Consider the following 23,445-nt stretch of genomic DNA (forward strand, 5'->3'; position numbering starts at 1 on the left):
GGGAGAGAGTAGGCTACTGTAGGGAGAGAGTAGGCTACTGAAGGGAGGGGGTAGGCTACTGAAGGGAGAGAGTAGGCTACTGAAGGGAGAGAGTAGGCTACTGAAGGGAGAGAGTAGGCTACTGTAGGGAGAGAGTAGGCTACTGAAGGGAGAGAGTAGGCTACTGAAGGGAGAGAGTAGGCTACTGTAGGGAGAGAGTAGGCTACTGAAGGGAGAGAGTAGGCTACTGAAGGGAGAGAGTAGGCTACTGAAGGGAGAGAGTAGGCTACTGTAGGGAGAGAGTAGGCTACTGAAGGGAGAGAGTAGGCTACTGTAGGGAGAGAGTAGACTACTGAAGGGAGAGAGTAGGCTACTGTAGGGAGAGAGTAGGCTACTGAAGGGAGAGAGTAGGCTACTGTAGGGAGAGAGTAGACTACTGAAGGGAGGGGGTAGGCTACTGAAGGGAGAGAGTAGGCTACTGAAGGGAGAGAGTAGGCTACTGAAGGGAGAGAGTAGGCTACTGTAGGGAGAGAGTAGGCTACTGTAGGGAGTGACTATGGTAGGGAATGCTTTCATTTGCAGTAGGCTACTGAAGGGAGAGAGTAGGCTACTGAAGGGAAAGAGTAGGCTACTGAAGGGAGAGAGTAGGCTACTGTAGGGAGAGAGTAGGCTACTGAAGGGAGGGGGTAGGCTACTGAAGGGAGAGAGTAGGCTACTGAAGGGAGGGAGTAGGCTACTGTAGGGAGAGAGTAGGCTACTGAAGGGAGAGAGTAGGCTACTGAAGGGAGAGAGTAGGCTACTGAAGGGAGAGAGTAGGCTACTGTAGGGAGAGAGTAGGCTACTGAAGGGAGAGAGTAGGCTACTGTAGGGAGAAAGTGGGCTACTGAAGGGAGAGAGTAGGCTACTGAAGGGAGAGAGTAGGCTACTGAAGGGAGAGAGTAGGCTACTGAAGGGAGAGAGTAGGCTACTGTAGGGAGAGAGTAGACTACTGAAGGGAGAGAGTAGGCTACTGAAGGGAGAGAGTAGGCTACTGTAGGGAGAGAGTAGGCTACTGAAGGGAGAGGGTAGGCTACTGAAGGGAGAGAGTAGGCTACTGAAGGGAGAGAGTAGGCTACTGTAGGGAGAGAGTAGGCTACTGAAGGGAGAGAGTAGGCTAATGTAGGGAGAGAGTAGGCTACTGAAGGGAGAGAGTAGGCTACTGAAGGGAGAGAGTAGGCTACTGTAGGGAGAGAGTAGGCTACTGAAGGGAGAGGGTAGGCTACTGAAGGGAGAGAGTAGGCTACTGAAGGGAGAGAGTAGGCTACTGTAGGGAGAGAGTAGGCTACTGAAGGGAGGGGGTAGGCTACTGAAGGGAGAGAGTAGGCTACTGAAGGGAGAGAGTTGGCTACTGAAGGGAGAGAGTAGGCTACTGTAGGGAGAGAAGGGAGAGAGTAGGCTACTGTAGGGAGAGAGTAGGCTACTGAAGAGAGAGAGTAGGCTACTGAAGGGAGAGAGTAGGCTACTGTAGGGAGAGAGTAGGCTACTGAAGGGAGAGGGTAGGCTACTGAAGAGAGAGAGTAGGCTACTGTAGGGAGAGAGTAGGCTACTGAAGGGAGAGGGTAGGCTACTGAAGGGAGAGAGTAGGCTACTGAAGGGAGAGAGTAGGCTACTGTAGGGAGAGAGTAGGCTACTGAAGGGAGGGGGTAGGCTACTGAAGGGAGAGAGTAGGCTACTGAAGGGAGAGAGTTTGCTACTGAAGGGAGAGAGTAAGCTACTGTAGGGAGAGAAGGGAGAGAGTAGGCTACTGTAGGGAGAGAGTAGGCTACTGAAGAGAGAGAGTAGGCTACTGAAGGGAGAGAGTAGGCTACTGTAGGGAGAGAGTAGGCTACTGAAGGGAGAGGGTAGGCTACTGAAGGGAGAGAGTAGGCTACTGAAGAGAGAGAGTAGGCAACTGTAGGGAGCAGTTACAGTGGGTTTTGACCAGAGGCGGTGCCTCCTCTTGACAACGTTCCTCTCCAACGCATCTCTCCACTTTAAATGTTCACAGAGCAGAGCAGAGCTCAACTTTAAATGTTCACAGAGCAGAGCTCAACTTTAAATGTTCGCAGAGCAGAGCTCAACTTTAAATGTTCACAGAGCAGAGCTCAACTTTAAATGTTCACAGAGCAGAGCTCAACTTTAAATGTTCACAGAGCAGAGCTCAACTTTAAATGTTCACAGAGCAGAGCTAAACTTTAAATGTTCACAGAGCAGAGCAGAGCTCAACTTTAAATGTTCACAGAGCAGAGCTCAACTTTAAATGTTCGCAGAGCAGAGCTCAACTTTAAATGTTCACAGAGCAGAGCTCAACTTTAAATGTTCATAAAGCAGAGCTCAACTTTAAATGTTTGCAGAGCAGAGCTCAACTTGAAATGTTCATAAAGCAGAGCTCAACTTTAAATGTTCACAGAGCAGAGCTCAACTTTAAATGTTCGCAGAGCAGAGCAGAGCTCAACTTTAAATGTTCACAGAGCAGAGCTAAACTTTAAATATTCACAGAGCAGAGCTCAACTTTAAATGTTCACAGAGCAGAGCTCAACTTTAAATGTTCATAAAGCAGAGCAGAGCTCAACTTGTTCTACCACTCCGCTAGCAGGGTTCTCGCCGCTCGCCTTCCCACAATCCCCCGCACATTTCTCTGCGAGCCTTCGTTGAAAAGGAATGGAGGGGGACCTTCTCCTGCCGAATTGGTTGCTGGTGAAAACCCACTGAACGCTTTGCTTTACAGACCTATTTCCCCTGGTACACACAGAGAAACTATAGTAAAGAGTGTCTGATTTTTGTTCCTATTCAAAGATTTCCACAATTCCACAATTGTACAAAGCATCAAATTGCTACCTAGCACCAAATGGTACACAGTGGTGCTTGTTTCAATGAATTCCAAAGAAACCAAAAAAACCTACTGGATCAGTTGAAAATGTAAATTGTCTGTGTGATTATCATGTGATAAAATACAGGACCATTCTCTAATAAACTACTAAGAGAAGGACAATCCCCTTTATGATTCGTTTAGTATGTCACCACCAAAGGTAAACACTTAGTATTCATCAAACTGGAGAAAAGGAGAAAGAAAGAAGGGAGGAGGAGGGAGAGAGAGAGAAAGGGATGAAAGAAAATACCACGCTGAGGCGAGTTAAAAAAGACATGAAATTGTGAGCAGCGGGGTGGGGAGAAGATGGCATGTCTGGCGCCCGGGCGATGTGTGGGGTGGCTCGTAATTCAAGGTCTTCACATGCAAACGCTCGGGAAACAAACCCACAGGAATAGGTAAACAAATTACACCAATACAAAGACTCTCAGAGCCCGGAAGTACCACATGCAGCGTGTGTGAAGACCATAGAGTCTGTCATTTGAATAGAGTGCATAACATACTGTGTATAACATACTGTGTATAACATACTGTGCACATTATGGTTGGGAAGGTTCCTGGCGACATCTGCAACATCTGCCATTACGCCCAGCCCAAACAGTACAACTCTATACGTAATCTGGTAACTAAAATGGAATGACTCTGTTGATAATAACTGCAGGTAAGGTAAGTTACCAGGTAAAGCACATAAGTGCACAATGTAGTAAGGATGTACAAGTCACTTTTCATATCATTAAAATGTATTGTCCTCACTGACGAAGGCCATGCTGTCGGAACGCATCAGAGGTTTAAAATCTTTGTTCCATTGAACATGCCTCACAAATAAAAGGTATTTTAATTCTGTGATGAGTGCCTTGGTCCTCCTTAATTTTTAAAGACTAATCATCCCCTTTGACCAAAGAGCACCCTCTATCTACAGAGACCTACTAGAGTGTACCCTAACAGTGCTTCCTTCCTTTATTTATTCTACATGTACTAAGGATGTATTTAGTTGTACAGTAATTGTTCTTGTGTTCCAGATAATGTCTTCAATGGTAAATTGTCCACTGAGGGGGATAGTAAAGTCATCCTGTGTTGAAATGTGATGCTTAAGGACTATTGTCCATCAGACATTCCTGTAACAAGGACTCTTCCTGAAACATCTTAATGTAACCTTCAGTCTCATACTGTAGGTCAGGGTTCCTGGGTGATTGTATTTGACCCCCATTTTTTTTATACATATTTTGTTTTATTGTTGGACATAAAAAGGCTGTAAAAACACCAGCAAATCAGTTCCAGGTGGCCTAGTGGTTAGAGCGTTTGGGCAGTAACCGAAAGGTGGCTGGATCGAATCCCTGAGCTGACAATGTAAAAATCGAATCCACTGTTCCCTTGTAGGCCGTCATTGTAAATAAGAATTTGTTCTTAACTGACCTGCCTAGTTAAAAAATATATAGAATTTGGGGAAATCTGTTCCAAGGTATTCCCTCACATAGTGGAGAGAAACGTGAATGTAAGCAATGTTTACATTTGACCACCACTGATCGGTTTGTGTTTCCTTGCTGTCAATTTGCAGTCTACAAATGATTTGTAATGATGTTCTGGCCCCCTGACCATCCGCTCAAGAAAGAAATCAGCCCGAGGCGGAACCTTGGGCTGATTGTAGGCCTTCATACAGAGAGCACTATTGACCTCAAACAAAAAGTTATTAAGTAGAATGGACAGTTTTTTAAACAATATCTTACTCAAGGCTTTCTTCAAATCAGCTCCAACTGAACTTTTCAAAAAATACACAATATGCACAACCCACGCATTTCTGACGAAGTCGGAGTGATATACTTGCTTCTCAAAGTATCAACAGTAATTTTCAGATGGCTGTCTGAGTTTCTAGGTATCTAGCTTTCAATGACCCTCAATTATATGTCACACCTTTTCTTACAGACAACATTGAAATTGTTTTCTGAGTACTGAAAGGCACTGACAGTCAATCAACTGAAGGACAAACTCTAAGAGCTCTCCTATCCAAGTCAACTGCTACAGTATATTCATCTTATCATCGCCTACCGCCAACAAGATGATAGGATAAGATACATGCATTAAAAACACAATAAATGAAATGTTACCACAGTAATCCCACCAATCAATTACCTCACTCCTTGGGGGCAGAACGATAAGAAAATATTTGAGATTGATGTTGATGACAATAAGAAGGGCGTCAATTCTCTTTCTGATCACCGAGGCACAACGGCAGAAGGCAAAAATGAGTGGAGCTTCTTATATTTCAAACATCCAGCCACTTCAAGTCATTCCAAAGGAGACGCCAGTGGGTGGGTGGGTCTTGGTTTAGGAAGGGGATTATCAGGTTTAATCTCTCGGCAACTAAACAGATAAATCTAAAGCATCTTCCACGGCGCGCGCACACACACACACACACATACACACACATACACACACACACACACACACACACACACAGTATATTTAGCAGCCTGTGCCCCCCTCTCCTCATCCCACTCGGCCACGGCTCCCTGTGTTTGCCTGCAGAGTAAGCCAATCGGGGATAATAAAGCCATGGAGAAGAGGAGAGAGGAGAGAGGAGGAGAGGGAGAGCATCTCCTCAGGGCTGTAGAGGGATTAGTCCTCTCATCTCCCCCTGGATCAGCCACTTTACTCGCCGATGTTTGCTCTGATATTGACTACGCCACATCCTGATCCCATTACACGCCAATAAACAGCGGCTCCCAGGCCGGGGACTGAGCCTGAGAGAGCAGGGGGATTACTGGTACAGCTATAGAGCTATAGCTTCTCTCTCTGTCCCTCTCACTATCGCTCCCTCTCTCTCTCTCTCTTCCAGTCTCTCTCCATCCCTCTGGGCTATAGGAGAGCTTGGCTCTGGCTCAGGAATCAGGAATCCGACCCAAGCCATCTAATCATCCACACAGAGATAGAACCCCCGAGGAGAGGGGCTGCCCACCACTTCCTCAAAGCATGACTGCCTACCCACAGCCCTGACCTGACAGGGCCTACACTCACACACACGAACGCACGAACGAATGCGCACGCACACACACACACAAAGATGACAATAGCGTATAGATTTGTTTGTTCAACTTTCATCAACTTCTTGATTTGAGCTACTCCGGTTGAGTAAGCCCGCACACACACAGAGAACTGATTATTCTTTGAATAAGATTATTAATTGAAAATTAAAACCAATTAAAATCAGAAGATGAAATTAATAACGCAAACTATAAAAAAAAATATACGATGGTAATGGATAGCTTTATGCTACATTTTGATATCAGAGTGAATGGCATTTCTCTGCACACTTATTCATTCACTAGGCATTTCTTCTAGTGTTGTATTTGAAATAACTCATGGTTGTCTGAGAAATGGTCTTCAAACGAATGTGGAGACAATTGTACTTTTTCTCCTCCTAGTTGTGAGTTCAGATAAGCTTGGGAGGCGCATTACAAAGTCACTCCTACAGTGAATAGAGAAGAAGAGTGCTAGATATTACTGTCACGATAAAAACTCTGTGTGTAAATATAGAGCTTTTAGGAAACCACTCATTCTAGCTTGTTAACTTCTTAAAAAGGACCAAAAAGAATCTGATACATACCTCACTAGGCGACTGTTGGTTGACTAGACACTAAGTCAACTGGGACTTGCAGTGTATTGCAGACCTGGGTCAATCACATACATGTCAAATACTTTCAAATACTTGGGCTGTAATTGGTTTATTTTTCCACAATTAAATAAATGGAACAGCCCCAGAATTGCTGAGCTGAAGATAAATCAAGTGCATATGTTGACCAAGATCTTAGATGCTGCCTAACAATGAGTACTCTGTATCTAGTAATGTCAATGTGCTGTATAAAAACACTTTACCAGGCTCTCCAGACTGGCCTTGTCAACCAGACAATTAACTACCAAGGCATATGAATTGAACATTGCCTCACTATGGGTCCTGGTCAAAAGTAGTGTACTATATAGGGAATAGGATGTGGTTTGGGAAGAGACATATACTTGTTCCTCTCACGGTACACAGTAATATGAGATCCACCTACACTGACTGACTGTCACGTCATCCTCGCTCTACAAACACACACAGACACCCTACACTGTTTGAACAGTTAATACAGACAGTAGAAAACCATTCAAAAGCTCAGGAGAGACTCAGTAGACTTTCAAAGTAGAGATGATTGATTCAGGTATATGTCCCAGAGTGGTTATTAGAATAAGGCACATTAAAGTGGCAGTATCTTTACTGCGCTGCCGAGCCATGCTTTCATCTGATTAATAGCCTACCTGTTACCGTCAAACGAGAGCTGGAGCACAAAAGGAAGAGGCTCCACTTCTCTGAAGGAGACAGATGTGTGGGATACGGGAGTTGACAAGGTTGGCATGAGAGACGTTTGTTGTTCAAAATGGAGGCTCGGTGTAGCATACCACTCAGTAAAGACACAGCCAGTCCAATATAATTGGGCTTCAACGATTGTCAGAAAACTGTCTTCTTTAAACCACTTGGTGCTGCAGTGTGCATTTAGTGTTTAATTCCCCCTCCTCCCCTTTTCCCCTCCCTCCTTCCTCCCTCCTTCCTCCCTCCTTTCTTTTTCTTTCATTCTTTCCTTCAGAAAATCAAAAACCCTGACATGCAAATGGACCCTATTAAATCCTATTAGTGGGCCTGTCACATGCAGAAGAACCGGGCTAGTATTAGCACTGTGCTAGTTATCGTTAGCGCTAGTTTTGTTTCTATCCAGATTGGATACTGTAACTGTAGAGGGATAAAGCAGCCCATCTCTGAGGTATACAGCACCCAGATCATGTTGGGGACCGACAAATCCAGGGAGGGATTCCAGGGTTCGCCATCCACATTGTTGCTGGATTTGTCAGTCAATTTGTTGCTAAATGGAAACTGAGAAAAGCTCCGTTGGAGAAATACCGTGAACGCTAACCCTTGCATGGAGAATAATGAGTAGTTCTTGTTGTTTCTTCCCCCAGCAGAATGTCAGTTCCACAACCTTTAAATTACCTGGACCAGTTATTGGTTTTGTTCCGTTCTATTAATTAATTGCAGGAAAATAGCACGCAATTTGTTCATAAGGCTGGGGCAGTATTTAGGCCTACTACTGTATAAAGTGATCTGCTATTTTGTCCATAATAGGTACCAACACAGTTAAACATATGTGATATCGAGGCCACACACAAACACAGAGCTCCCAAAGAGTGAATGGGGTCACCCAGGGCCAGGCTTTTGTCACCATTGTCACCAACGTTTGAACAGAACAGTTCTGCAGCCAGGCTGCTCTGGTCACCACTCCCTCTGGGCTGTAGCCCTGGACACACAGGATCCCAATGACTCACTGACTTGTAGCATTTTTTAACACTTATGGGGACATCAATATGGATATTCCTAATGTTCTTATGGACATTATGCAAATTTAAGTTTGCAGCATTTATAGGTGTGCACTGATTTGTATCTCAACCAGGGTTCAGGTCAATTCCAATTTAATTATTAAAAATCATTAAAAATGATTCACTCATGAAGTGGAGAATTTACCCTGAATTAAATTTGAATTTTAAAAGTTTTCAAGTTATGGTATTGCAATTAGACTGTTTTGACTGTTTGAATTGGAAATTAATTGGAATTGTAAAAAAAAATAATAATAATGTAATTGGAATTCAATATTTGTACATATGGAATGAATGTAGTTCAAAAATGTACTGCAGGATTTGTTTTAAATCATTTGAACTTTTTACATTTCCAGTATAACTACAGATGTAGGATCTTCATTTGACAGTTTGCTACAGCAGGAAAATAATCCTGCAGCAACTGGAAATGTGAATGATTATGTGGGTTATAATTAATGGACATTTTTTGGGTTGATGCATTTCCCATTAGGGAAAATCAAGTCTAACATTTTAAAGTGGAAATTACAAACTTCAGAAGCCTTTTTAAACCTAGAATACACAACAAGTTTGCATTTCCTGCTAAGCAGGAAAATCCTCAGCAACAAAAGACTGATCAAATTAAGATCCTACATCTGTAGGCTGTTTGAACATTGGCATGATCAGCCTGAAAGCCTGAGGGAATTTAATTTTAATTTGTGGAATTATTGGGGATACAATTGAATTGTGAATTCAATTCTTGGAATTTATCTAACATTGGAATTTAGAGGAATTGAATTATCCCTGGATTCAAACACTGACCTGAAATTTGAATTGAATTAAATGGAATTTATAGGGAAATGGAAATGAATGAGAATTACATTTGTGGAATTAACCCCAACCCTGCTCTCAACTCGTCTTCCACTCCCCAATTCTCCTCTGTTCTTCTCCTTCCCATTCCTCTATACTCATCCTCTCTGCTCCTCCCTAATTAATTGCTGGGAGGCCAAGGAGTCACTGTCTATTTCGTCGTCTCGTCTCGTCTCGTCTCCACTCCACTCCGGAGCAAGCTTTCCCTGGTCCTGTTCCCAGTCTTCCTTTAGTGTGAATCTAACAACGCTGTCACCCTAGGCAACGATTAGGATGATCAAATCCACCCCCCCCCCTAAAACCATAATCACAGAAACCTCTCCTCCTTCCTCTCATCCAACACTTTTATAAACATTTCTGATGATACGACTATTTCTTTATCATCCTCTGCCTCCCTCCTTTTAATTCCTCCTCTCTTTTTTCTCCTAATTCCGAAAGAGTTTGAAGACTTTATGGAAGCCGTTCAAATTCTCCTCTTGCTGTTCCTTAATTCTCTCTGGGCGCAGAGACAAGCAGAATACTAATACTTGGCAGACAGAGAGAGTGAGGGATCATGCTGATGAGAGAGAAAGAGAGAGAGAAACAGTGAAATGATGGGGAGAAACTACGTGCATTACAAACACACTGCTCTGTTTTGAAGTGATAGCTAGAAAGACTGGCTAAGGTCCTTGAGATTCTCTCTCACTCTACATAGTCTTCATTTTGTATAAGGAAAAGGCAGTAGGGTACCTGTATGGTCCCTACACTACCGTTCAAAAGTTTGGGGTCATTTAGACCCTGTCCTTGTTTTTGAAAGAAAAACACATTTTTTTGTCCATTAAAATAACATCAAATAGATCAGAACTACAGTGTAGACATTGTTAATGTTGTAAATTACTATTGTAGCTAGAAACGGCTGATTTTGAATGGAATATCTACATAGGCGTACAGAGGCCCATTATCAGCAACCATCACTCATGTGTTCCAATGGCACGTTGTGTTAACAGGAATACCTATGTAAGAATGCTGTTCATTGACTACATACTTCATTGCATTTAACATCATAGAACCCTCCAAACTCGTCATTAAGCTCGATACCATGGGTCTCGACCCTGCCCTGTGCAACTGGGCCCTGGACTTTGACGGGCTGTCCCAAGGTGGTGAAGGTAGGAAACAACATCTCTACCCGGCTGATCCTAAACACTGGGGCCCCACAAGGGTGCGTTCTCAGCTCTCTCCTGTGCTCCCTGTTCACCCATGACTGCATGGCCATGCACGCCTCCAACTCAATCATCAAGTTTGCAGACGACACTACAGTGGTAGGCCTGATTACCAACAACAACACATCACGGACAAACTGAAATGGTCCACCCACACAGACAGCGTGGTGAAGAAGGCGCAAACAGCGCCTCTTCAACCTCAGGAGGCTGAAGAAATTTGGCTTGTCACATAAGACACTCACAAACTTTTACAGATGCACAATCGAGAGCATCCTGTCAGGCTGTATCACCGCCTGGTACGGCAATTGCATCGCCCTCAACCGCAAGGCTCTGCAAAGGGTAGTGAGGTCTGCTTAACGAGCCACAACGAGCCACTGCCTGTTCACCGCGCTATCATCCAGAAGGCGAGGTCAGTACAGGTGCATCAAAACTGGAACCGAGCGACTGAAAAACAGCTTCTATCTCAAGGCCATCAGACTGTTAAACAGCCATCACTAACATAGAGAGGCTGCTGCCAACATACAGACTCGCCGACTGCGAGCCAGGCCTAATAGCCCAACATCAGTGCCTGACCTCAATGCTCTTGTGGCTGAATGGAATCAAGTCCCTGCAGCAATGTTCCATCATCTAGTGGAAAGCCTTCCCAGGAGAGTGGAGGCTGTTATAGCAGCAAAGGGAGGACCAACTCCATGTTAATGCCCATGATTTTGGAATGAGATGTTCGATGAGCAGGTGTCCACATACTTCTGGACATGTAGTGTATATCTTTATTTAACCAGGCAAGTCAATTAAGAACAAATTCTTACTTACAATGACGGTCTAGCAAGAGGCTGGGATATTTTGAATCATATGTGTGTGTGTGTGTGTGTGTGTGTGTGTGTGTGTGTGTGTGTGTGTGTGTGTGTGTGTGTGTGTGTGTGAGTGTGAGCGTGCGTCTTGTAGGTTATGAGTGTCCAGTCTAAGGTCAAGCCATACATGGTCTGCCATGCTCAATAGCATCACCAGCAAGCACTGCCACTACAGCCAACAAGCAATACCCAACGTAACCTACCATTCACAGCAAAGCAGCTTGAAAAGGTTCAAACCCAGAATATTTTTTTTTTTTTATCTTCACTCTCAAACCTCATTAATGTAGATTGTCAGGTAGACGTAGAGCTGCGCTTTTTGATTGGAAAGTCCAGTCAGATATGACCACTCTGTGAGATTGCTATTTAATTGCCATTGTGAGGCTGAGGCTATGAGGAACATCAGGACTCTATGGCTGGGTGACACTGTCACACCTGAAAAGGGGTTCACTCTTCACAGAGTTAACAGAATTTGTTTTCTCCCTATAGTAAATGTTATTAGTTCAGTAATCTGGCTGTTGGAGGTGGGGGTGTTGGATCTGACTGTGTCACGTCTCTCTCTCTACTAGGCTGAATGGCGGCCATAATGTTTCCATCATGATGGGAGAGAGACAGACAGACAGACAGACAGACAGACAGACAGAGAGAGAAAGAGAGAGGGATAGTACCCCTCTTCCGCCTGTCAATTTCCCCTCTGTCCACCACGGCAGCTAAATTGCGGTTTAAAAGACAGGAACCGTGCTCGAGGGACGGGACAAAAGAGGAGCGTATAGCTGACCAGCGCTCAGGTGAAATTGAATTGGGAATCTTCCATCTCTCTTTAGCATAACAAAGCAGCCCTGGGTTTTAGACAAAGGGCCCTTTTTAATGTAGAAAATCAATCTCTCTAAAGGCCCGGCGTATTGTTCCCACTGCTGTACAGGTGTTCCTTTCCGCTGCTTAATCAAAATTGTCAAAACAAAGTTGGAAGTTATCTCTCTGTCACTGCCCGGGCACACAAAATGTGTGTGTTTGTGTGTGTGTGTGTGGCTAAGACACGGTCTAAGACTCTAAGGTAGGAGACAACATCGCAGCAGTAGCCCAACAGTCCATGCATCTACCTCGCAGGGGAAAGAACAGAAAACGTCAGGGAACACAAAAGCTGAGTGCACACACTCTCCTCCGCTAACAGCAGGCTTTATGAGGCTGATGTGAGAAGGGGTGCGTCTTTATGCCAGAGGCCTTGGATGGATACAACACCCACACAATGTTCAGACACATGGTTTTCACTCTGCTCCAGTACACTTCTTCCATCCTCTTGATAATTTTCACTAAGTGAATCGGAGTGACAACTGCGTTGAGTGACCATTCCAGAATAACTACAGATGTAGGATCTTAATTTGAGCCACTTTGCTACAGCGGGAAAATAATCCTGCAGCAACAGGAAATGTGAATTATTATGTGGATTATAATTAATGGACATTTTTTTGTAGGGGTTGATACATTTTTCACAAGGGAAAATCAAGTCTGACATTTTAAAGTGGAAATTACAAACTTTAGATGCCTGGATTTAGCGAGGGATAACTTAACACAGATCAAATACATTTTATCTGGAAGGAGTTATTTTGTAAACCTGGTATATCTTGCAAGAAATGCAATATGTTTGGTAACTATCTTGTACCACATAGTGATCACCAAGAAACCAAAAAGTAATGACTAAATAATTGTTAAGCAATTACCGTTTTATTTCATTTAACCTTTACGTAACAAGAAAATCCCATTAAGATGAAGAGGAGCTTCCCTAGAATAGAATAAAACAGACAGACAGGAAAGAAAAAGCAATTCTAGACAGAAAGAAAATACATTAATATGAAAACAACATCCGTCGTTCTCCCTTCCTCCCTGAGCCAGCCGTGTTGTTTTGGGGAGGAGAAGACTAGAAAACAACAAGGCTGCAGTCTGGAGGTTCCTTCCTTCCCACAGAAGGACCTGCACTTAAAGCTGTTTGTTTTGATAAGGTGAGTCTCCATTTATCTGTCCTCCCAGCCCGTGTATTACCATAATAATGATTTAAGCCAAGACTAATCCTTCCTGTTTTAATGAACATCTTCATTTTCCCAAGCTGCCTGCTGCCTGCGTGTGAGAGGAGACGTAGTCGCTCGGCCCCTGTTGGCCGCCGCTGCCACACGGTGTCAATCTTCCAAACCTGGCAACCCGGCCCCAGTGGAATTGTGTTGATGATACTGTGTTGCCTGATGGGTAATTTTCCCAAAACGCCCCTATCATTCACTCCCATTCAATAGCCTCCCAGTCCCACTCTCACCCCTCTCTCTAATGCTTCACAAAGGCCCACAGAGATTTAATTTATACTTTCTTATGGCCATCTACCTCTCCATTGCCGTCGGATACAAAGAGGGTAATATTTAAGGGATTGATAATATTCATAGCCAGCGCTGTGGGAGGACAATGAGGTGTACTCTGAAAAGAGAATTGTTTGGCTCTCTTTAAGTCAATACAAGTCGCAACAATGTAGTAGCACTGGTATTCATGGACTTGCCTGCCGACGGGAGGTTCACAGAATTCCAACTGCCCTTCGTCCCCCACAACCCCCCCGTCCCCCGTCCCCCTCCCAAAATGGCCACCCAAGTTAGCTTTATGGGGAACCCCCCTGGGAGCAGTGTCCGCCCCTCATACCCCCCACTTCCCTCTCTCTCTCTCTCTCTCCCACGAGTCCTCACCCCACCACAGCAGTTCACATGGACACCAGTCGATTAAAGAACAGTTAGCAGGGCCATTCAGACAGAGGACGGGTGACAAACAGCTTTTAGAAAAATTAGGGGTGTTTCTGCCATCCAAGTAGACATGCCCAATTCATGTATTTATTTATGCCATGGTCACTGGTAAAACTGTCACATTTACTCTCCCATGTCACTAAGAAAAGTATCCTAACGCTACATTACATGGATAAAGCCTAAAAAGCACAGCAGGAAATGCACAACTTGTTTTAAAAAGTTTGCCATTTCCAATTTAACATTTCAGACTTGATTTGCCCACAAAATGTTTTATTAACCCCTACAAAACATATATTAATTATAATGTATTTCCTGCTGTGAGAAACTGGTCAAATTAAAATCCTACATCTGTACATGTAAAATGAATGTAACCATTCATGAAGTGCTTTTCAATAGTGTTTTAAAAACACCTGGAATGCACATGATAATGCTGGGTGACAGAGTTGTGGTTCTATAGAATGTACAGAGACCCTGCGGTGAGTGACATTTCTCTAAAACAACATTTAAGCTAAAAGGTTTGGTGAGGAGTCCTGTGGACCAGAGAGGTTACAGAGTACAGCTCTCTCCTAATGCAGACCCCCCACAGAGTACAGCTCAGCTAATGTTGCACTTCTGTCAATCTGACAGAAAAACATGATACACTTGTTCAAGTCCCCTTAAGTTATGAAAAAAATATTTTGTTACTATTTTTCTGTATTCAGTTTCATAAGTGTTGCTATGAAAATGTTGCAAATGGATGCAGAATCATATAAACACACACACACACACACACACACACACACACACACACACACACACACACACACACACACACACACACACACACACACACACACACACACACACACACACACACACACACACACAATATGCATGCATGTATTTCCCGATACATCTGTATGTGACATATCACCGTTTGCAGGGAGATCATCTCTTCTACCCAACTTAAAACCCAAACACTTCAACATCTTAGGCCTTTGATGACTACGATGGTGAGGAGATTTGTAATTGGGGTGACTAGAACATTCTGGGGGATTTTCAGGGCTTTAGTTATATGCTCGCTCCGGAGTGGTCCAAAATCCCTTGGCAAGAGCCACTGGAGGGATAAATATACCCAGGCAGTATGGAGGGAGCTGTTAGACTCTGAGCTGTTAGACTCTGAGCTGTTAGACTCTGTTAGACTATGAGCTGTTAGACTCTGTTAGACTCTGAGCTGTTAGACTCTGTTAGACTCTGAGCTGTTAGACTCTGAGCTGTTAGAATCTGAGCTGTTAGACTGAGCTGTTAGACTCTGAGCTGTTAGACTCTGAGCTGTTAGACTCTGAGCTGTTAGACTCTGAGCTGTTAGAATCTGAGCTGTTAGACTCTGAGCTGTTAGACTCTGAGCTGTTAGACTCTGAGCTGTTAGAATCTGAGCTGTTAGACTCTGAGCTGTTAGACTCTGAGCTGTTAGAATCTGAGCTGTTAGACTCTGAGCTGTTAGACTCTGAGCTGTTAGACTCTGAGCTGTTAGACTCTGAGCTGTAAGACTCTGTTAGACTCTGAGCTGTTAGACTCTGAGCTGTTAGACTCTGTTAGACTCTGAGCTGTTAGACTCTGAGCTGTTAGAATCTGAGCTGTTAGACTCTGAGCTGTTAGACTCTGAGCTGTTAGACTCTGAGCTGTTAGACTCTGAGCTGTTAGACTCTGAGCTGTTAGACTCTGAGCTGTTAGAATCTGAGCTGTTAGACTCTGAGCTGTTAGACTCTGAGCTGTTAAACTCGGAGCTGTTAAACTCTGAGCGGTTAGGCTCTGAGCTGTTAGGCTCTGAGCTGTTAGACTCTGAGCTGTTAGACTCTGAGCTCTTAGACTCCGTTAGGCTCTGAGCTGTTAAACTCTGTTAAGCCCTGAGCTGTTAAACTCTGTTAAACTATGAGCTGTTAAACTTTGTTAGACTCTGAGCTGTTAAACTCTGTTAGGCTCTGAGCTGTTAAACTCTGTTAGGCTCTGAGCTGTTAGACACTGTTAGGCTCTGAGCTGTTAGACTCTGAGCTGTTAGGCTCTGAGCTGTTAAACTCTGTTAGGATCTGAGCTGTTTGACACTGTTAGGCTCTGAGCTGTTAGACTCTGAGCTGTTAGACTCTGAGCTGTTAGACTCTGAGCTGTTAGGCTCTGAGCTGTTAGGCTCTGAGCTGTCAGTCTCTGAGCTGTCAGTCTCTGAGCTGTCAGTCTCTGTTAGGCTCTGAGCTGTTAGTCTCTGTTAGGCTCTGAGCTGTTAGACTCTGTTAGACACTGAGCTGTTAAACTCTGATCTGTTAAACGCTCAGCTGTTAACCTGAGCTGTTAAACTCTGCGCTGTTAACTCCGAGCTGTTAAACTCTGAGCTGTTATACTCTGTGCTGTTAAACTCTGAGCTGTTAGACTTTGAGCTCTTAGACTGAGCTCTTAGACTCTGAGCTCTTAGACTCTGAGCTCTTAGACTCTGAGCTCTTAGACTCTGAGCTCTTAGACTCTGTTAGGCTCTGAGTTGTTAAACTCTGTTAGGCTCTGAGCTGTTAAACTCTGTTAGACTATGAGCTGTTAAACTTTGTTAGACTCTGAGCTGTTAAACTCAGTTAGGCTCTGAGCTGTTAAACTCTGTTAGGCTCTGAGCTGTTAGATTCTGAGCTGTTAGATTCTGAGCTGTTAGACTCTGTTAGGCTCTGAGCTGTTAGACTCTGAGCTGATAGGCTCTGAGCTGTTAGACGCTGAGCTGTTAGACGCTGAGCTGTTAGGCTCTGAGCTGTTAGTCTCTGTTAGGCTCTGAGCTGTTAGACTCTGAGCTGTTAGACTCTGAGCTGTTAGGCTCTGAGCGGTTAGGCTCTGTTACACTCTGAGCTGTTAGAATCTGAGCTGTTAGTCTCTGTTAGACTCTGAGCTGTTAAACTCTGAGCTGTTAGACTCTGTTAGGCTCTGAGCTGTTAAACTCTGTTAGGCTCTGAGTTGTTAGGCTCTGAGCTGTTAGACACTGAGCTGTTAGGCTCTGAGCTGTTAGTCTCTGAGCTGTTAGTCTCTGAGCTGTTAGTCTCTGTTAGGCTCTGAGCTGTTAGACTCTGAGCTGTTAGGCTCTGAGCTGTTAGCCTCTGTTACACTCTGAGCTGTTAGAATCTGAGCTGTTAGTCTCTGTTAGACTCTGAGCTGTTAAACTCTGAGCTGTTAGACTCTGAGCTGTTATACTCTGAGCTCTTAGACTCTGAGCTCTTAGACTCTGAGCTCTTAGACTCTGAGCTCTTAGACTCTGTTAGGCTCTGAGCTGTTAAACTTTGTTAGACTCTGAGCTGTTAAACTCTTTTAGGCTCTGAGCTGTTAAACTCTGTTAGGCTCTGAGCTGTTAGACTTGGAGCTGTTCAACTCGGAGCTGTTAAACTCTGAGCTGTTAGGCTCTGAGCTGTTAGGCTCTGAGCTGTTAGACTCTGAGCTGTTAGACTCTGAGCTGTTAGACTCTGAGCTGTTAGACTCTGAGCTGTTAGACTCTGAGCTGTTAGACTCTGAGCTCTTAGACTCCGTTAGGCTCTGAGCTGTTAAACTCTGTTAAGCCCTGAGCTGTTAAACTCTGTTAGGCTCTGAGCTGTTAGACACTGTTAGGCTCTGAGCTGTTAGACTCTGAGCTGTTAGGCTCTGAGCTGTTAAACTCTGTTAGGATCTGAGCTGTTTGACACTGTTAGACTCTGAGCTGTTAGGCTCTGAGCTGTTAGGCTCTGAACTGTCAGTCTCTGAGCTGTCAGTCTCTGAGCTGTCAGTCTCTGAGCTGTCAGTCTCTGTTAGGCTCTGAGCTGTTAGTCTCTGTTAGGCTCTGAGCTGTTAGACTCTGTTAGACACTGAGCTGTTAAACTCTGATCTGTTAAACGCTCAGCTGTTAACCTGAGCTGTTAAACTCTGCGCTGTTAAACTCTGTTAGACTCTGAGCTGTTAAACTCTGAGCTGTTAACTCCGAGCTGTTAAACTCTGAGCTGTTAAACTCTGTGCTGTTAAACTCTGAGCTGTTAGACTTTGAGCTCTTAGACTCTGAGCTCTTAGACTCAGAGCTCTTAGACTCTGAGCTCTTAGACTCTGAGCTCTTAGACTCTGAGCTCTTAGACTCTGTTAGGCTCTGAGCTGTTAAACTCTGTTAGACTATGAGCTGTTAAACTTTGTTAGACTCTGAGCTGTTAAACTCTGTTAGGCTCTGAGCTGTTAAACTCTGTTAGGCTCTGAGCTGTTAGACACTGAGCTGTTAAACCTCTGAGCGGTTAGGCTCTGAGCTGTTAGATTCTGAGATGTTAGATTCTGAGCTGTTAGACTCTGTTAGGCTCTGAGCTGTTAGACTCTGAGCTGATAGGCTCTGAGCTGTTAGACGCTGAGCTGTTAGACGCTGAGCTGTTAGGCTCTGAGCTGTTAGTCTCTGTTAGGCTCTGAGCTGTTAGACTCTGAGCTGTTAGGCTCTGAGCTGTTAGGCTCTGTTACACTCTGAGCTGTTAGAATCTGAGCTGTTAGTCTCTGTTAGACTCTGAGCTGTTAAACTCTGAGCTGTTAGACTCTGAGCTGTTATACTCTGAGCTCTTAGACTCTGAGCTCTTAGACTCTGAGCTCTTAGACTCTGAGCTGTTAAACTCTGAGCTGTTAGAATCTGAGCTGTTAGTCTCTGTTAGGCTCTGAGCTGTTAAACTTTGTTAGACTCTGAGCTGTTAAACTCTTTTAGGCTCTGAGCTGTTAAACTCTTTTAGGCTCTGAGCTGTTAGACTTGGAGCTGTTAAACTCGGAGCTGTTAAACTCTGAGCTGTTAGGCTCTGAGCTGTTAGGCTCTGAGCTGTTAGGCTCCTAGCTGTTAGGCTCTGAGCTGTTAGACTCTGAGCTGTTAGACTCTGAGCTGTTAGACTCTGAGCTGTTAGACTCTGAGCTGTTAGACTCTGAGCTCTTAGACTCCGTTAGGCTCTGAGCTGTTAAACTCTGTTAAGCCCTGAGCTGTTAAACTCTGTTAAACTATGAGCTGTTAAACTCTGTTAGGCTCTGAGCTGTTAGACACTGTTAGGATCTGAGCTGTTAGGCTCTGAGCTGTCAGTCTCTGAGCTGTCAGTCTCTGAGCTGTCAGTCTCTGAGCTGTCAGTCTCTGTTAGGCTCTGAGCTGTTAGTCTCTGTTAGGCTCTGAGCTGTTAAACTATGATCTGTTAAACGCTCAGCTGTTAACCTGAGCTGCTAAACTCTGAGCTGTTAAACTCTGTTAGACTCTGAGCTGTTAAACTCTGAGCTGTTAACTCCAAGCTGTTAAAATCTGAGCTGTTATACTCTGTGCTGTTAAACTCTGAGCTGTTAGACTCTGAGCTCTTAGACTCTGAGCTCTTAGACTCTGAGCTCTTAGACTCTGAGCTCTTAGACTCTGAGCTCTTAGACTCTGAGCTCTTAGACTCTGAGCTCTTAGACTCTGTTAGGCTCTGAGCTGTTAAACTTTGTTAGGCTCTGAGCTGTTCAACTCTGTTAGGATCTGAGCTGTTAGACACTGTTAGGCTCTGAGTTGTTAGACTCTGAGCTGTTAGGCTCTGAGCTGTTAGGCTCTGAGCTGTCAGTCTCTGAGCTGTCAGTCTCTGAGCTGTCATTCTCTGTTAGGCTCTGAGCTGTTAGACACTGTTAAGCTCTGAGCTGTTAGACTCTGAGCTGTTAGACTCTGAGCTGTTAGGCTCTGAGCTGTTAGGCTCTGAGCTGTTAGGCTCTGAGCTGTTAGGCTCTGAGCTGTTAGAATCTGAGCTGTTAGACTCTGAGCTGTTAGACTCTGAGCTGTTAAGCTCTGTTAGGCTCTGAGCAGTTAGACTCTGAGCTGTTAGTCTCTGTTAGGCTCTGAGCTATTAGTCTCTGTTAGGCTCTGAGCTGTTAGGCTCTGAGCTGTTAGAGTCTAACAGAGCCTAACAGCTCAGAGCCTGAGTTGTTAGACTGTGAGCTGTTAGACTCTGTTAGACGCTGAGCTGTTAGGCTCTGAGCTGTTAGTCTCTGTTACACTCTGAGCTGTTAGACTGAGCTGTTAGGCTCTGAGCTGTTAGGCTCTGAGCTGTTAGGCTCTGTTACACTCTGAGCTGTTAGAATCTGAGCTGTCAGTCTCTGAGCTGTCAGTCTCTGAGCTGTCAGTCTCTGTTAGGCTCTGAGCTGTTAAACTCTGTTAGGCTCTCAGCTGTTAGACACTGTTAGGCTCTGAGCTGTTAGACTCTGAGCTGTTAGAATCTGAGCTGTTAGACTCTGAGCTGTTAGACTCTGAGCTGTTAGGCTCTGAGATGTTAGTCTCTGTTAGGCTCTGAGCTGTTAGACTCTGAGCTGTTAGTCTCTGTTAGGCTCTGAGCTATTAGTCTCTGTTAGGCTCTGAGCTGTTAGACTCTGTTAGGCTCTGAGCTGTTAGGCTCTGTTAGACTCTGAGCTGTTGAACTCTGAGCTGTTAGTCTCTGTTAGGCTCTGAGCTGTTAGACTCTGAGCTGTTAGACTCTGTTAGGCTCTGAGCTGTTAGGCTCTGTTAGGCTCTGAGCTGTTAGACTCTGAGCTGTTAGACTCTGTTAGGCTCTGAGCTGTTAGGCTCTGTTAGACTCTGAGCTCTTAGACTCTGAGCTCTTAGACTCTAAGCTCTTAGACTCTGTTAGGCTCTGAGCTGTTAAACTCTGTTAGACTATGAGCTGTTAAACTTTGTTAGACTCTGAGCTATTAAACTCTTTTAGGCTCTGAGCTGTTAAACTCTTTTAGGCTCTGAGCTGTTAAACTCTGTTAGACTCTGAGCTGTTAGACTCTGAGCTGTTAGAATCTGAGCTGTTAGACTCTGAGCTGTTAGACTCTGAGCTGTTAGTCTCTGTTAGGCTCTGAGCTGTTAGAATCTGAGCTGTTAGTCTCTGTTAGGCTCTGAGCTATTAGTCTCTGTTAGACTCTGAGCTGTTAGACTCTGAGCTCTTAGACTCCGTTAGGCTCTGAGCTGTTAAACTCTGTTAAGCCCTGAGCTGTTAAACTCTGTTAAACTATGAGCTGTTAAACTTTGTTAGACTCTGAGCTGTTAAACTCTGTTAGGCTCTGAGCTGTTAGACACTGTTAGGATCTGAGCTGTTAGGCTCTGAGCTGTCAGTCTCTGAGCTGTCAGTCTCTGAGCTGTCAGTCTCTGAGCTGTTAGACTCTGAGCTCTTAGACTCTGAGCTCTTAGACTCTGAGCTCTTAGACTCTGAGCTCTTAGACTCTGTTAGGCTCTGAGCTGTTAAACTTTGTTAGGCTCTGAGCTGTTCAACTCTGTTAGGATCTGAGCTGTTAGACACTGTTAGGCTCTGAGTTGTTAGACTCTGAGCTGTTAGGCTCTGAGCTGTTAGGCTCTGAGCTGTCAGTCTCTGAGCTGTCAGTCTCTGAGCTGTCATTCTCTGTTAGGCTCTGAGCTGTTAGACACTGTTAAGCTCTGAGCTGTTAGACTCTGAGCTGTTAGACTCTGAGCTGTTAGACTCTGAGCTGTTAGGCTCTGAGCTGTTAGGCTCTGAGCTGTTAGGCTCTGAGCTGTTAGGCTCTGAGCTGTTAGGCTCTGAGCTGTTAGGCTCTGAGCTGTTAGACTCTGAGCTGTTAGACTCTGAGCTGTTAGACTCTGAGCTGTTAAGCTCTGTTAGGCTCTGAGCAGTTAGACTCTGAGCTGTTAGTCTCTGTTAGGCTCTGAGCTATTAGTCTCTGTTAGGCTCTGAGCTGTTAGGCTCTGAGCTGTTAGAGTCTAACAGAGCCTAACAGCTCAGAGCCTGAGTTGTTAGACTGTGAGCTGTTAGACTCTGTTAGACGCTGAGCTGTTAGGCTCTGAGCTGTTAGTCTCTGTTACACTCTGAGCTGTTAGACTCTGAGCTGTTAGGCTCTGAGCTGTTAGGCTCTGAGCTGTTAGGCTCTGAGCTGTTAGGCTCTGTTACACTCTGAGCTGTTAGAATCTGAGCTCTTAGACTCCGTTAGGCTCTGAGCTGTTAAACTCTGTTAAGCCCTGAGCTGTTAAACTCTGTTAAACTATGAGCTGTTAAACTTTGTTAGACTCTGAGCTGTTAAACTCTGTTAGGCTCTGAGCTGTTAAACTCTGTTAGGCTCTGAGCTGTTAGACACTGTTAGGATCTGAGCTGTTAGGCTCTGAGCTGTCAGTCTCTGAGCTGTCAGTCTCTGAGCTGTCAGTCTCTGAGCTGTCAGTCTCTGTTAGGCTCTGAGCTGTTAGTCTCTGTTAGGCTCTGAGCTGTTAAACTCTGATCTGTTAAACGCTCAGCTGTTAACCTGAGCTGCTAAACACTGAGCTGTTAAACTCTGTTAGACTCTGAGCTGTTAAACTCTGAGCTGTTAACTCCAAGCTGTTAAAATCTGAGCTGTTATACTCTGTGCTGTTAAACTCTGAGCTGTTAGACTCTGAGCTCTTAGACTCTGAGCTCTTAGACTCTGAGCTCTTAGACTCTGAGCTCTTAGACTCTGAGCTCTTAGACTCTGTTAGGCTCTGAGCTGTTAAACTGTGTTAGGCTCTGAGCTGTTCAACTCTCTTAGGATCTGAGCTGTTAGACACTGTTAGGCTCTGAGTTGTTAGACTCTGAGCTGTTAGACTCTGTTAGGCTCTGAGCTGTTAGGCTCTGAGCTGTTAGGCTCTGTTACACTCTGAGCTGTTAGAATCTGAGCTGTTAGTCTCTGTTAGACTCTGAGCTCTTAGACTCTAAGCTCTTAGACTCTAAGCTCTTAGACTCTAAGCTCTTAGACTCTGTTAGGCTCTGAGCTGTTAAACTCTGTTAGACTATGAGCTGTTAGAGTCTAACAGAGCCTAACAGCTCAGAGCCTGAGTTGTTAGACTGTGAGCTGTTAGACTCTGTTAGACTCTGAGCTCTTAAACTCTGAGCTGTTGAACTCTGAGCTGTTGAACTCTGAGCTGTTGAACTCTGAGCTGTTAGACTCTGAGCTCTTAGACTCTAAGCTCTTAGTCTCTGTTAGGCTCTGAGCTATTAGTCTCTGTTAGGCTCTGAGCTGTTAGAGTCTAACAGAGCCTAACAGCTCAGAGCCTGAGTTGTTAGACTGTGAGCTGTTAGACTCTGTTAGACTCTGAGCTCTTAAACTCTGAGCTGTTAAACTGAGCTGTTAAACTCTGTTAGACTCTGAGCTGTTAAACTCTGTTAGGCTCTGAGCTGTTAAACTCTGTTAGGCTCTGAGCTGTTAGACACTGTTAGACTCTGAGCGTTTAGACTCTGAGCTGTTAGGCTCTGAGCTGTTAAACTCTGTTAGGATCTGAGCTGTTAAACTCTTTTAGGCTCTGAGCTGTTAAACTCTTTTAGGCTCTGAGCTGTTAAACTCTGTTAGGCTCTGAGCTGTTAGACTTGGAGCTGTTAAACTCGGAGCTGTTAAACTCTGAGCTGTTAGGCTCTGAGCTGTTAGGCTCTGAGCTGTTAGGCTCTGAGCTGTTAGGCTCTGAGCTGTTAGGCTCTGAGCTGTTAGGCTCTGAGCTGTTAGGCTCTGAGCTGTTAGACTCTGAGCTGTTAGACTCTGAGCTGTTAGACTCTGAGCTGTTAAGCTCTGTTAGGCTCTGAGCA

Source organism: Oncorhynchus clarkii, chromosome 18 (assembly GCF_045791955.1).
Source record: "Oncorhynchus clarkii lewisi isolate Uvic-CL-2024 chromosome 18, UVic_Ocla_1.0, whole genome shotgun sequence".
In the NCBI taxonomy this organism is placed as follows: Eukaryota; Metazoa; Chordata; class Actinopteri; order Salmoniformes; family Salmonidae; genus Oncorhynchus; species Oncorhynchus clarkii.